At 43.5% G+C, this 13,402-nt stretch overlaps 7 non-coding genes across 7 annotated transcripts; all 7 read right to left on the reverse strand.

Annotated features, from left to right (window-relative positions):
* Positions 1–4,449: 4,449 nt before the first annotated feature.
* On the reverse strand, positions 4,450–4,640 carry LOC141193938 (U2 spliceosomal RNA). The gene has a single exon (XR_012266740.1). It is a non-coding gene; the product is annotated as a U2 spliceosomal RNA (small nuclear RNA).
* Positions 4,641–5,749: 1,109 nt separating this feature from the next.
* On the reverse strand, positions 5,750–5,940 carry LOC141193939 (U2 spliceosomal RNA). Its single transcript, XR_012266741.1, has one exon. It is a non-coding gene; the product is annotated as a U2 spliceosomal RNA (small nuclear RNA).
* A 1,115-nt stretch (positions 5,941–7,055) lies between these two features.
* On the reverse strand, positions 7,056–7,246 carry LOC141193940 (U2 spliceosomal RNA). The gene has a single exon (XR_012266742.1). It is a non-coding gene; the product is annotated as a U2 spliceosomal RNA (small nuclear RNA).
* A 1,115-nt stretch (positions 7,247–8,361) lies between these two features.
* LOC141193941 (U2 spliceosomal RNA) lies at positions 8,362–8,552 on the reverse strand. The gene has a single exon (XR_012266743.1). It is a non-coding gene; the product is annotated as a U2 spliceosomal RNA (small nuclear RNA).
* A 1,118-nt stretch (positions 8,553–9,670) lies between these two features.
* LOC141193942 (U2 spliceosomal RNA) lies at positions 9,671–9,861 on the reverse strand. Its single transcript, XR_012266744.1, has one exon. It is a non-coding gene; the product is annotated as a U2 spliceosomal RNA (small nuclear RNA).
* Positions 9,862–10,979: 1,118 nt separating this feature from the next.
* LOC141193943 (U2 spliceosomal RNA) lies at positions 10,980–11,170 on the reverse strand. Its single transcript, XR_012266745.1, has one exon. It is a non-coding gene; the product is annotated as a U2 spliceosomal RNA (small nuclear RNA).
* A 1,115-nt stretch (positions 11,171–12,285) lies between these two features.
* Positions 12,286–12,476, reverse strand: LOC141193945 (U2 spliceosomal RNA). Its single transcript, XR_012266747.1, has one exon. It is a non-coding gene; the product is annotated as a U2 spliceosomal RNA (small nuclear RNA).
* Between the last annotated feature and the right edge of the window lie 926 nt (positions 12,477–13,402).

Consider the following 13,402-nt stretch of genomic DNA (forward strand, 5'->3'; position numbering starts at 1 on the left):
TTTGGTCTATATCTATCACCGAACTCACCACTTTCTTTAATCTATTTGCCAACAGCTTCGCATAAACTTTATAATCTGTATTTAAAAGAGTAATCGGTCTCCAGTTTTTTAGCAATTCTCTATCACCTCTTTTGTATAATAAAACAATTACCCCCTCCAACCATGACTCCGGGACACGACATAAAGACTCAACTTTTAAAAACATTTCATAAAATTCATTCCCCACAATATCCCATAATATTTTATAAAACTCAATGGGTAACCCATCCGACCCTGGTGTCTTACCGTTTTGCAATGTATTAACTGTATTAAAAACTTCTTCTTTTGAAATACCCTCTGATAATAATAATTTATTTTCCTTAGTAAAACACTTATCCAACCCTCCTAAAAAATGCTCCTTCAAAGACCTATCTGTATTTTTTGCTGAAAACAGGTTATCATAAAATTCTTTCACTTTCATCTTTTTCCCCTCCAAACTCCTTTCCCCCTCTAAAACCCCCATAAAGGCCTTTTTCTCACAGATTTTTTTAAAAAAGAATTTAGTACATTTCTCGTCTTCCTCCAACACCTTCACACGAGAATTAAAGATAATTTCTTTTCCTTTTTCTCTCAGACATTTTTGAATTTTTTCCTTCGTCACCATAATTTCCTCCTCCACATTAACTCCATTATTCCTAAACTGATACAGACACTGTAGATTTGCATTAAGGTTATTGTATGACTGTCGCTTATCCGCAGCTTTCCTCTTGCCTACTTCCATAAAGAATAATTTAACTTCCTTTTTCATGTAGTCCCACCATTTAAAAGTAGAGTCAAAACATTTCTTTTCTAATTTCAGTTTCTCAAAGAAAAATTTAAAATCCTCCCTTACCTCCTTATGCTGTAACAATGATACATTCAGTTTCCAATGAGACGGCCTTTTTCCCTCATCCGCCTCTACCATCAGTGTACATTCAATTATTCTATGATCAGAAAAAGGTGCTTTATGCGTTTTAAAATTAGAACAAGTAAAATCCTTGGATATAAACAAATAATCTATTCTCGAGGAACAACCTCTTCCTTCCCAAGTAATTTCATACTCCTTCTTCTGCCCGTCCAACCACCAAGCATCTTTTAGGTTAAAAGAAGATAAAATACCCTTGAGACAAGAAACCGAACCATCTTTTACATTATTTAGTTGACAATTAAAATCTCCCCCTAAAATTACTGGAACTACACCTGGGATAAAAAGCTGCAAAATTTCAAACAAATGTAACCTTAAAACTTTTTCTGTATTGGCATAAATATTAAAACATCTATATTTCTTCCCATTCCTTTCTACATCCACTCTTAGAATCCTACCAGGGTATATTTCTTCGTAGTTGGTAATCTCCCATTCCCTGGAACATATAAAACCAACCCCATCACTTCTGAATTCATTCCCGCCTGAAAAACATAAATTACCCTTCCATATACCCCGTAAAAAATCATAATTTAACTTCTTTGACAAATTACATTCTTGAAGAAATACAAAATCAAAATTTTCATTATTAAAATAGTCATAAATCACAGTTCTTTTATATAAGTCATTGAAACCCTGAACATTCAGGGAAGCCGCCCTGATCATCTTTTAGTGACTGGCACCGGGCTATCTCCCCCGCCCTCATCGGATTGCAAAGCACTTTCATCGATACTCAGCCCTTCCGACTCTGATGTACTGGAAATGTCAAAATCCTTTTCACAAGCAAATACTTTTACTACACATGGCCCTACACCACGCTCTTTATCATCTACACTTCTTTTCAAAATTTTTGATGAATCCATCCTTTCCTGACCACAGGGTATACTCTGAGATAAAATCTCCCTAGGGGAAGGCCCTATTACAGGCAGGCTTTGACTTTTCACTACCACCACCTTTCCCCCTGCGCCTCCCTTTTTTACTTCACCCCCTTGTTCTTTTATATTACTCTCTTTGCTTGGTGGAGGGACTTTCTGCATTAATTGTCCCACACCCACCAGCACAGACTTCAATTCTTCAATCCTCCGTTCTTCATTCTTCTTTTCTTCTTTCTTCTTTTCTTCTTTCTTCTGCTCTTCCTTCTCCCGACCTTCTTTCTTCTGCTCTTCTCTGTTCTTATCTTCTTCTAACTCCTTCTCCTTCTTCCTTTCTTCCATCTTTCTTTTCTCATCCTCCTCCGACCTCCTCCCTCTCTCTTCTTTCTTTCTCTTCTCTTCTTCCGGTGTTTTCTTCTTCTTTACTTTTCTCACCTCCTCCATTTCCTGCTCATCAGTTCTCTTTTCACTTGCTTCCTCACCATCCTCGGCTTCATTCTGCCGATGTTCTGATGAAGTATCCATCTCCTCCTCGCCTCCTTTCTTCTTATTTGGACATGCATCCTCCTGATGAGCTGAACCGGGACACCTACAACACTTTTTGCACACAATATCCAAATGTCCATATTTACGGCACCCATAACAGTAATTAGGCATACCCGAAAAAAACAGATATCCACGGCTACGATTAACATAGACATTTGGTGGTGGTCTAAGTACCCCACCTTCTTCTTCTGGGTCCTTCTTGAAGGCTACCAGAAAAACCCTTTTTCCGTTCCACACTCCGAACCTAGTTTCCCCACGTTTTCTTGGGATAACTTTCTCACAATATGCACTTAGATAGTTTATTACTTCACTATCAGTAACAAATGGACTGAACAAATGTATTGTTAGCAGTTTCATGGAGAACTGAAAGGAGGGAATCACTCTCACTCCAACAAAAAGCTCGTTCTCCCTATTAACTTCATAGAGAGTATAGGCTCTTTCACACTGAGAGTTCCCCATTAAAGTTAAATCATATATCCCTCTCGAAAAAAAGGATTGAAAACAAAAAAGTTCCTCCTTTTCAATCTTCAGAAATTTACAAATCTCTCTGAAGATAAACTCGGAATCCTTTTCCTGCCGATAACCAGGAGCCACCAACAAACGGAGTGTATCCTTCAAAGGATAATCCTCTGAAAAATAGTCATTGGAATTGTTCTCCCGATTTTCCCTCCTACCTCCAAATGGCCTCTTCGATTCCATATTCTTTTCCTCCTTCTTTTTCCACAGATGATCAGGAAAAAAAACGACACAGCAGATCGCAGCTCCACCCGGATTTCAATCCTCTTCGTCCTACCGACCTCCACACCACGAAAAAGAACCGTCCTCCAGGAAGAAAAGACAAATCTAGACTTTGCTCCACACCCAATAGCAGCAGCTGGACCAAGATCCAGAAGGCCGAGTGCAAAGATCCACCTAGATCACCTTGGCCAAATGACGCAACCCACTACAGATCGCAGCCAAAAGGCCGAGAAGCGATAACCAGAATTGGTTTCAAACTACGGAGCCACCCAAGGATCCTGAAAAGTCCATTTGTGGAGATGAGCTCCTGGACTCCCGTTAAGAAGACATGTTGTCAACCTCTAGATCCCTTACATGCCTGCACTTTTCGGCTTGCTGCTGCTGCAATCCACGCGTTTTAGATCTGCATAACTCCACCTCTTTAAACACAGCACCTTCACCCCCTGCTGTTCCCACCCGCCTCAACACCGTTGGAAGGGAGGAGAACCAATTAAGGCGGGGGGTGGGGTGGAACGAGCAGCTGTCTACCCTTAGCAGGAGGGCTCCTGATTACATACCTCTCCTGCTGCTGCTGCTGCTGGCTGTCCAGCAGCAGACTGAAGGTGGCTGCTGCTGTGCACAGGTATATAAAGGCTCAGAGCCTATTATGACACGCGCAGCCAGCGTTCCATTGCCACATTCCATCTACTGCAGGCAGGATACCTGGCTGGCTGAATGTCGCTGAGAAGCTCACAGAGACCGCCATAAGCAACAGTTTAACAGAATGCCACAGACTAATCAACCAAACTTTTTGGGTTGGGTTCTCTTTTATAGTCTGCAGGCATTAAATGAAAGAAGTCAGTGTTCCAGCAGAAGGAGACAACGTTTCAGAAAAGGCATTGTAGCAAACCAAAAAAGAAATTTTAAGCGCAGCAGAGTAACCAGCGCACATACCTGTTAGCTCAGGTGAGTTTAAAAGGCTGCTGTTGATAACAAGGGCATTTGCTAAATAGATGGTGTGTGTGCAACAATATACTGAAAGGTCAATTATATTGTGCAGCTTATCTCACCACCTGTAGTTATTTAGGTGAAAGCTCCAAAATGCTTGCCTAATATGTCTGTTTATCCAAAAGGAAGTAAAAAGGGAGAGCTAGAAAGATAGCATTGCATCACATTACATGGCAATGCAATGCACAGTTGCTGAAGTTGAACCAAAATGAGCTTGTAATCTGGCTTCTGCAACTTTGAACATGAAAAATCCAATGAGGAGAAGAAAAGCAAAGCCAAAGAGTCCATCCCAAAATCCGACAAACAAGCAAAATGAACAAAAAACATTGAATTCAATTCTTTCTGATTTTAGAAACTGCATTAAAGAAGGGGTGCACCGGTCCTGGAGATACTGCAATACCAGGTCAATGCGTGGAGTGGACAGAGCAAGCTCTTTTTCCATCTCCCTGTTCTAAAAATCCATTTAATATATGGTCCCCAGATAGGGGACGTATCAGATATTAAACTGATAAGAACAGATACTACACTTGATCTTAGCCAAAAGGCCGAGAAGCGATAACCAGAATTGGTTTCAAACTACGGAGCCACCCAAGGATCCTGAAAAGTCCATTTGTGGAGATGAGCTCCTGGACTCCCGTTAAGAAGACATGTTGTCAACCTCTAGATCCCTTACATGCCTGCACTTTTCGGCTTGCTGCTGCTGCAATCCACGCGTTTTAGATCTGCATAACTCCACCTCTTTAAACACAGCACCTTCACCCCCTGCTGTTCCCACCCGCCTCAACACCGTTGGAAGGGAGGAGAACCAATTAAGGCGGGGGGTGGGGTGGAACGAGCAGCTGTCTACCCTTAGCAGGAGGGCTCCTGATTACATACCTCTCCTGCTGCTGCTGGCTGTCCAGCAGCAGACTGAAGGTGGCTGCTGCTGTGCACAGGTATATAAAGGCTCAGAGCCTATTATGACACGCGCAGCCAGCGTTCCATTGCCACATTCCATCTACTGCAGGCAGGATACCTGGCTGGCTGAATGTCGCTGAGAAGCTCACAGAGACCGCCATAAGCAACAGTTTAACAGAATGCCACAGACTAATCAACCAAACTTTTTGGGTTGGGTTCTCTTTTATAGTCTGCAGGCATTAAATGAAAGAAGTCAGTGTTCCAGCAGAAGGAGACAACGTTTCAGAAAAGGCATTGTAGCAAACCAAAAAAGAAATTTTAAGCGCAGCAGAGTAACCAGCGCACATACCTGTTAGCTCAGGTGAGTTTAAAAGGCTGCTGTTGATAACAAGGGCATTTGCTAAATAGATGGTGTGTGTGCAACAATATACTGAAAGGTCAATTATATTGTGCAGCTTATCTCACCACCTGTAGTTATTTAGGTGAAAGCTCCAAAATGCTTGCCTAATATGTCTGTTTATCCAAAAGGAAGTAAAAAGGGAGAGCTAGAAAGATAGCATTGCATCACATTACATGGCAATGCAATGCACAGTTGCTGAAGTTGAACCAAAATGAGCTTGTAATCTGGCTTCTGCAACTTTGAACATGAAAAATCCAATGAGGAGAAGAAAAGCAAAGCCAAAGAGTCCATCCCAAAATCCGACAAACAAGCAAAATGAACAAAAAACATTGAATTCAATTCTTTCTGATTTTAGAAACTGCATTAAAGAAGGGGTGCACCGGTCCTGGAGATACTGCAATACCAGGTCAATGCGTGGAGTGGACAGAGCAAGCTCTTTTTCCATCTCCCTGTTCTAAAAATCCATTTAATATATGGTCCCCAGATAGGGGACGTATCAGATATTAAACTGATAAGAACAGATACTACACTTGATCTTAGCCAAAAGGCCGAGAAGCGATAACCAGAATTGGTTTCAAACTACGAAGCCACCCAAGGATCCTGAAAAGTCCATTTGTGGAGATGAGCTCCTGGACTCCCGTTAAGAAGACATGTTGTCAACCTCTAGATCCCTTACATGCCTGCACTTTTTGGCTTGCTGCTGCTGCAATCCACGCGTTTTAGATCTGCATAACTCCACCTCTTTAAACACAGCACCTTCACCCCCTGCTGTTCCCACCCGCCTCAACACCGTTGGAAGGGAGGAGAACCAATTAAGGCGGGGGGTGGGGTGGAACGAGCAGCTGTCTACCCTTAGCAGGAGGGCTCCTGATTACATACCTCTCCTGCTGCTGCTGCTGCTGGCTGTCCAGCAGCAGACTGAAGGTGGCTGCTGCTGTGCACAGGTATATAAAGGCTCAGAGCCTATTATGACACGCGCAGCCAGCGTTCCATTGCCACATTCCATCTACTGCAGGCAGGATACCTGGCTGGCTGAATGTCGCTGAGAAGCTCACAGAGACCGCCATAAGCAACAGTTTAACAGAATGCCACAGACTAATCAACCAAACTTTTTGGGTTGGGTTCTCTTTTATAGTCTGCAGGCATTAAATGAAAGAAGTCAGTGTTCCAGCAGAAGGAGACAACGTTTCAGAAAAGGCATTGTAGCAAACCAAAAAAGAAATTTTAAGCGCAGCAGAGTAACCAGCGCACATACCTGTTAGCTCAGGTGAGTTTAAAAGGCTGCTGTTGATAACAAGGGCATTTGCTAAATAGATGGTGTGTGTGCAACAATATACTGAAAGGTCAATTATATTGTGCAGCTTATCTCACCACCTGTAGTTATTTAGGTGAAAGCTCCAAAATGCTTGCCTAATATGTCTGTTTATCCAAAAGGAAGTAAAAAGGGAGAGCTAGAAAGATAGCATTGCATCACATTACATGGCAATGCAATGCACAGTTGCTGAAGTTGAACCAAAATGAGCTTGTAATCTGGCTTCTGCAACTTTGAACATGAAAAATCCAATGAGGAGAAGAAAAGCAAAGCCAAAGAGTCCATCCCAAAATCCGACAAACAAGCAAAATGAACAAAAAACATTGAATTCAATTCTTTCTGATTTTAGAAACTGCATTAAAGAAGGGGTGCACCGGTCCTGGAGATACTGCAATACCAGGTCAATGCGTGGAGTGGACAGAGCAAGCTCTTTTTCCATCTCCCTGTTCTAAAAATCCATTTAATATATGGTCCCCAGATAGGGGACGTATCAGATATTAAACTGATAAGAACAGATACTACACTTGATCTTAGCCAAAAGGCCGAGAAGCGATAACCAGAATTGGTTTAAAACTACGGAGCCACCCAAGGATCCTGAAAAGTCCATTTGTGGAGATGAGCTCCTGGACTCCCGTTAAGAAGACATGTTGTCAACCTCTAGATCCCTTACATGCCTGCACTTTTCGGCTTGCTGCTGCTGCAATCCACGCGTTTTAGATCTGCATAACTCCACCTCTTTAAACACAGCACCTTCACCCCCTGCTGTTCCCACCCGCCTCAACACCGTTGGAAGGGAGGAGAACCAATTAAGGCGGGTGGTGGGGTGGAACGAGCAGCTGTCTACCCTTAGCAGGAGGGCTACTGATTACATACCTCTCCTGCTGCTGCTGCTGCTGGCTGTCCAGCAGCAGACTGAAGGTGGCTGCTGCTGTGCACAGGTATATAAAGGCTCAGAGCCTATTATGACACGCACAGCCAGCGTTCCATTGCCACATTCCATCTACTGCAGGCAGGATACCTGGCTGGCTGAATGTCGCTGAGAAGCTCACAGAGACCGCCATAAGCAACAGTTTAACAGAATGCCACAGACTAATCAACCAAACTTTTTGGGTTGGGTTCTCTTTTATAGTCTGCAGGCATTAAATGAAAGAAGTCAGTGTTCCAGCAGAAGGAGACAACGTTTCAGAAAAGGCATTGTAGCAAACCAAAAAAGAAATTTTAAGCGCAGCAGAGTAACCAGCGCATATACCTGTTAGCTCAGGTGAGTTTAAAAGGCTGCTGTTGATAACAAGGGCATTTGCTAAATAGATGGTGTGTGTGCAACAATATACTGAAAGGTCAATTATATTGTGCAGCTTATCTCACCACCTGTAGTTATTTAGGTGAAAGCTCCAAAATGCTTGCCTAATATGTCTGTTTATCCAAAAGGAAGTAAAAAGGGAGAGCTAGAAAGATAGCATTGCATCACATTACATGGCAATGCAATGCACAGTTGCTGAAGTTGAACCAAAATGAGCTTGTAATCTGGCTTCTGCAACTTTGAACATGAAAAATCCAATGAGGAGAAGAAAAGCAAAGCCAAAGAGTCCATCCCAAAATCCGACAAACAAGCAAAATGAACAAAAAACATTGAATTCAATTCTTTCTGATTTTAGAAACTGCATTAAAGAAGGGGTGCACCGGTCCTGGAGATACTGCAATACCAGGTCAATGCGTGGAGTGGACAGAGCAAGCTCTTTTTCCATCTCCCTGTTCTAAAAATCCATTTAATATATGGTCCCCAGATAGGGGACGTATCAGATATTAAACTGATAAGAACAGATACTACACTTGATCTTAGCCAAAAGGCCGAGAAGCGATAACCAGAATTGGTTTCAAACTACGGAGCCACCCAAGAATCCTGAAAAGTCCATTTGTGGAGATGAGCTCCTGGACTCCCGTTAAGAAGACATGTTGTCAACCTCTAGATCCCTTACATGCCTGCACTTTTCGGCTTGCTGCTGCTGCAATCCACGCGTTTTAGATCTGCATAACTCCACCTCTTTAAACACAGCACCTTCACCCCCTGCTGTTCCCACCCGCCTCAACACCGTTGGAAGGGAGGAGAACCAATTAAGGCGGGGGGTGGGGTGGAACGAGCAGCTGTCTACCCTTAGCAGGAGGGCTCCTGATTACATACCTCTCCTGCTGCTGCTGCTGCTGCTGGCTGTCCAGCAGCAGACTGAAGGTGGCTGCTGCTGTGCACAGGTATATAAAGGCTCAGAGCCTATTATGACACGCGCAGCCAGCGTTCCATTGCCACATTCCATCTACTGCAGGCAGGATACCTGGCTGGCTGAATGTCGCTGAGAAGCTCACAGAGACCGCCATAAGCAACAGTTTAACAGAATGCCACAGACTAATCAACCAAACTTTTTGGGTTGGGTTCTCTTTTATAGTCTGCAGGCATTAAATGAAAGAAGTCAGTGTTCCAGCAGAAGGAGACAACGTTTCAGAAAAGGCATTGTAGCAAACCAAAAAATAAATTTTAAGCGCAGCAGAGTAACCAGCGCATATACCTGTTAGCTCAGGTGAGTTTAAAAGGCTGCTGTTGATAACAAGGGCATTTGCTAAATAGATGGTGTGTGTGCAACAATATACTGAAAGGTCAATTATATTGTGCAGCTTATCTCACCACCTGTAGTTATTTAGGTGAAAGCTCCAAAATGCTTGCCTAATATGTCTGTTTATCCAAAAGGAAGTAAAAAGGGAGAGCTAGAAAGATAGCATTGCATCACATTACATGGCAATGCAATGCACAGTTGCTGAAGTTGAACCAAAATGAGCTTGTAATCTGGCTTCTGCAACTTTGAACATGAAAAATCCAATGAGGAGAAGAAAAGCAAAGCCAAAGAGTCCATCCCAAAATCCGACAAACAAGCAAAATGAACAAAAAACATTGAATTCAATTCTTTCTGATTTTAGAAACTGCATTAAAGAAGGGGTGCACCGGTCCTGGAGATACTGCAATACCAGGTCAATGCGTGGAGTGGACAGAGCAAGCTCTTTTTCCATCTCCCTGTTCTAAAAATCCATTTAATATATGGTCCCCAGATAGGGGACGTATCAGATATTAAACTGATAAGAACAGATACTACACTTGATCTTAGCCAAAAGGCCGAGAAGCGATAACCAGAATTGGTTTCAAACTACGGAGCCACCCAAGGATCCTGAAAAGTCCATTTGTGGAGATGAGCTCCTGGACTCCCGTTAAGAAGACATGTTGTCAACCTCTAGATCCCTTACATGCCTGCACTTTTCGGCTTGCTGCTGCTGCAATCCACGCGTTTTAGATCTGCATAACTCCATCTCTTTAAACACAGCACCTTCACCCCCTGCTGTTCCCACCCGCCTCAACACCGTTGGAAGGGAGGAGAACCAATTAAGGCGGGGGGTGGGGTGGAACGAGCAGCTGTCTACCCTTAGCAGGAGGGCTCCTGATTACATACCTCTCCTGCTGCTGCTGTTGCTGCTGGCTGTCCAGCAGCAGACTGAAGGTGGCTGCTGCTGTGCACAGGTATATAAAGGCTCAGAGCCTATTATGACACGCGCAGCCAGCGTTCCATTGCCACATTCCATCTACTGCAGGCAGGATACCTGGCTGGCTGAATGTCGCTGAGAAGCTCACAGAGACCGCCATAAGCAACAGTTTAACAGAATGCCACAGACTAATCAACCAAACTTTTTGGGTTGGGTTCTCTTTTATAGTCTGCAGGCATTAAATGAAAGAAGTCAGTGTTCCAGCAGAAGGAGACAACGTTTCAGAAAAGGCATTGTAGCAAACCAAAAAAGAAATTTTAAGCGCAGTAGAGTAACCAGCGCACATACCTGTTAGCTCAGGTGAGTTTAAAAGGCTGCTGTTGATAACAAGGGCATTTGCTAAATAGATGGTGTGTGTGCAACAATATACTGAAAGGTCAATTATATTGTGCAGCTTATCTCACCACCTGTAGTTATTTAGGTGAAAGCTCCAAAATGCTTGCCTAATATGTCTGTTTATCCAAAAGGAAGTAAAAAGGGAGAGATAGAAAGATAGCATTGCATCACATTACATGGCAATGCAATGCACAGTTGCTGAAGTTGAACCAAAATGAGCTTGTAATCTGGCTTCTGCAACTTTGAACATGAAAAATCCAATGAGGAGAAGAAAAGCAAAGCCAAAGAGTCCATCCCAAAATCCGACAAACAAGCAAAATGAACAAAAAACATTGAATTCAATTCTTTCTGATTTTAGAAACTGCATTAAAGAAGGGGTGCACCGGTCCTGGAGATACTGCAATACCAGGTCAATGCGTGGAGTGGACAGAGCAAGCTCTTTTTCCATCTCCCTGTTCTAAAAATCCATTTAATATATGGTCCCCAGATAGGGGACGTATCAGATATTAAACTGATAAGAACAGATACTACACTTGATCTTAGCCAAAAGGCCGAGAAGCGATAACCAGAATTGGTTTCAAACTACGGAGCCACCCAAGGATCCTGAAAAGTCCATTTGTGGAGAGGAGCTCCTGGACTCCCGTTAAGAAGACATGTTGTCAACCTCTAGATCCCTTACATGCCTGCACTTTTCGGCTTGCTGCTGCTGCAATCCACGCGTTTTAGATCTGCATAACTCCACCTCTTTAAACACAGCACCTTCACCCCCTGCTGTTCCCACCCGCCTCAACACCGTTGGAAGGGAGGAGAACCAATTAAGGCGGGGGGTGGGGTGGAACGAGCAGCTGTCTACCCTTAGCAGGAGGGCTCCTGATTACATACCTCTCCTGCTGCTGCTGCTGCTGGCTGTCCAGCAGCAGACTGAAGGTGGCTGCTGCTGTGCACAGGTATATAAAGGCTCAGAGCCTATTATGACACGCGCAGCCAGCGTTCCATTGCCACATTCCATCTACTGCAGGCAGGATACCTGGCTGGCTGAATGTCGCTGAGAAGCTCACAGAGACCGCCATAAGCAACAGTTTAACAGAATGCCACAGACTAATCAACCAAACTTTTTGGGTTGGGTTCTCTTTTATAGTCTGCAGGCATTAAATGAAAGAAGTCAGTGTCCCAGCAGAAGGAGACAACGTTTCAGAAAAGGCATTGTAGCAAACCAAAAAAGAAATTTTAAGCGCAGCAGAGTAACCAGCGCATATACCTGTTAGCTCAGGTGAGTTTAAAAGGCTGCTGTTGATAACAAGGGCATTTGCTAAATAGATGGTGTGTGTGCAACAATATACTGAAAGGTCAATTATATTGTGCAGCTTATCTCACCACCTGTAGTTATTTAGGTGAAAGCTCCAAAATGCTTGCCTAATATGTCTGTTTATCCAAAAGGAAGTAAAAAGGGAGAGCTAGAAAGATAGCATTGCATCACATTACATGGCAATGCAATGCACAGTTGCTGAAGTTGAACCAAAATGAGCTTGTAATCTGGCTTCTGCAACTTTGAACATGAAAAATCCAATGAGGAGAAGAAAAGCAAAGCCAAAGAGTCCATCCCAAAATCCGACAAACAAGCAAAATGAACAAAAAACATTGAATTCAATTCTTTCTGATTTTAGAAACTGCATTAAAGAAGGGGTGCACCGGTCCTGGAGATACTGCAATACCAGGTCAATGCGTGGAGTGGACAGAGCAAGCTCTTTTTCCATCTCCCTGTTCTAAAAATCCATTTAATATATGGTCCCCAGATAGGGGACGTATCAGATATTAAACTGATAAGAACAGATACTACACTTGATCTTAGCCAAAAGGCCGAGAAGCGATAACCAGAATTGGTTTCAAACTACGGAGCCACCCAAGGATCCTGAAAAGTCCATTTGTGGAGATGAGCTCCTGGACTCCCGTTAAGAAGACATGTTGTCAACCTCTAGATCCCTTACATGCCTGCACTTTTCGGCTTGCTGCTGCTGCAATCCACGCGTTTTAGATCTGCATAACTCCACCTCTTTAAACACAGCACCTTCACCCCCTGCTGTTCCCACCCGCCTCAACACCGTTGGAAGGGAGGAGAACCAATTAAGGCGGGGGGTGGGGTGGAACGAGCAGCTGTCTACCCTTAGCAGGAGGGCTCCTGATTACATGCCTCTCCTGCTGCTGCTGCTGGCTGTCCAGCAGCAGACTGAAGGTGGCTGCTGCTGTGCACAGGTATATAAAGGCTCAGAGCCTATTATGACACGCGCAGCCAGCGTTCCATTGCCACATTCCATCTACTGCAGGCAGGATACCTGGCTGGCTGAATGTCGCTGAGAAGCTCACAGAGACCGCCATAAGCAACAGTTTAACAGAATGCCACAGACTAATCAACCAAACTTTTTGGGTTGGGTTCTCTTTTATAGTCTGCAGGCATTAAATGAAAGAAGTCAGTGTTCCAGCAGAAGGAGACAACGTTTCAGAAAAGGCATTGTAGCAAACCAAAAAAGAAATTTTAAGCGCAGCAGAGTAACCAGCGCACATACCTGTTAGCTCAGGTGAGTTTAAAAGGCTGCTGTTGATAACAAGGGCATTTGCTAAATAGATGGTGTGTGTGCAACAATATACTGAAAGGTCAATTATATTGTGCAGCTTATCTCACCACCTGTAGTTATTTAGGTGAAAGCTCCAAAATGCTTGCCTAATATGTCTGTTTATCCAAAAGGAAGTAAAAAGGGAGAGCTAGAAAGATAGCATTGCATCACATTACATGGCAATGC

The sequence above is a fragment of the Phyllobates terribilis genome, unplaced genomic scaffold, assembly GCF_046119375.1.
Source record: "Phyllobates terribilis strain yellow unplaced genomic scaffold, ASM4611937v1 Scaffold_66__1_contigs__length_7565176, whole genome shotgun sequence".
Lineage (NCBI taxonomy): Eukaryota > Metazoa > Chordata > Amphibia > Anura > Dendrobatidae > Phyllobates > Phyllobates terribilis.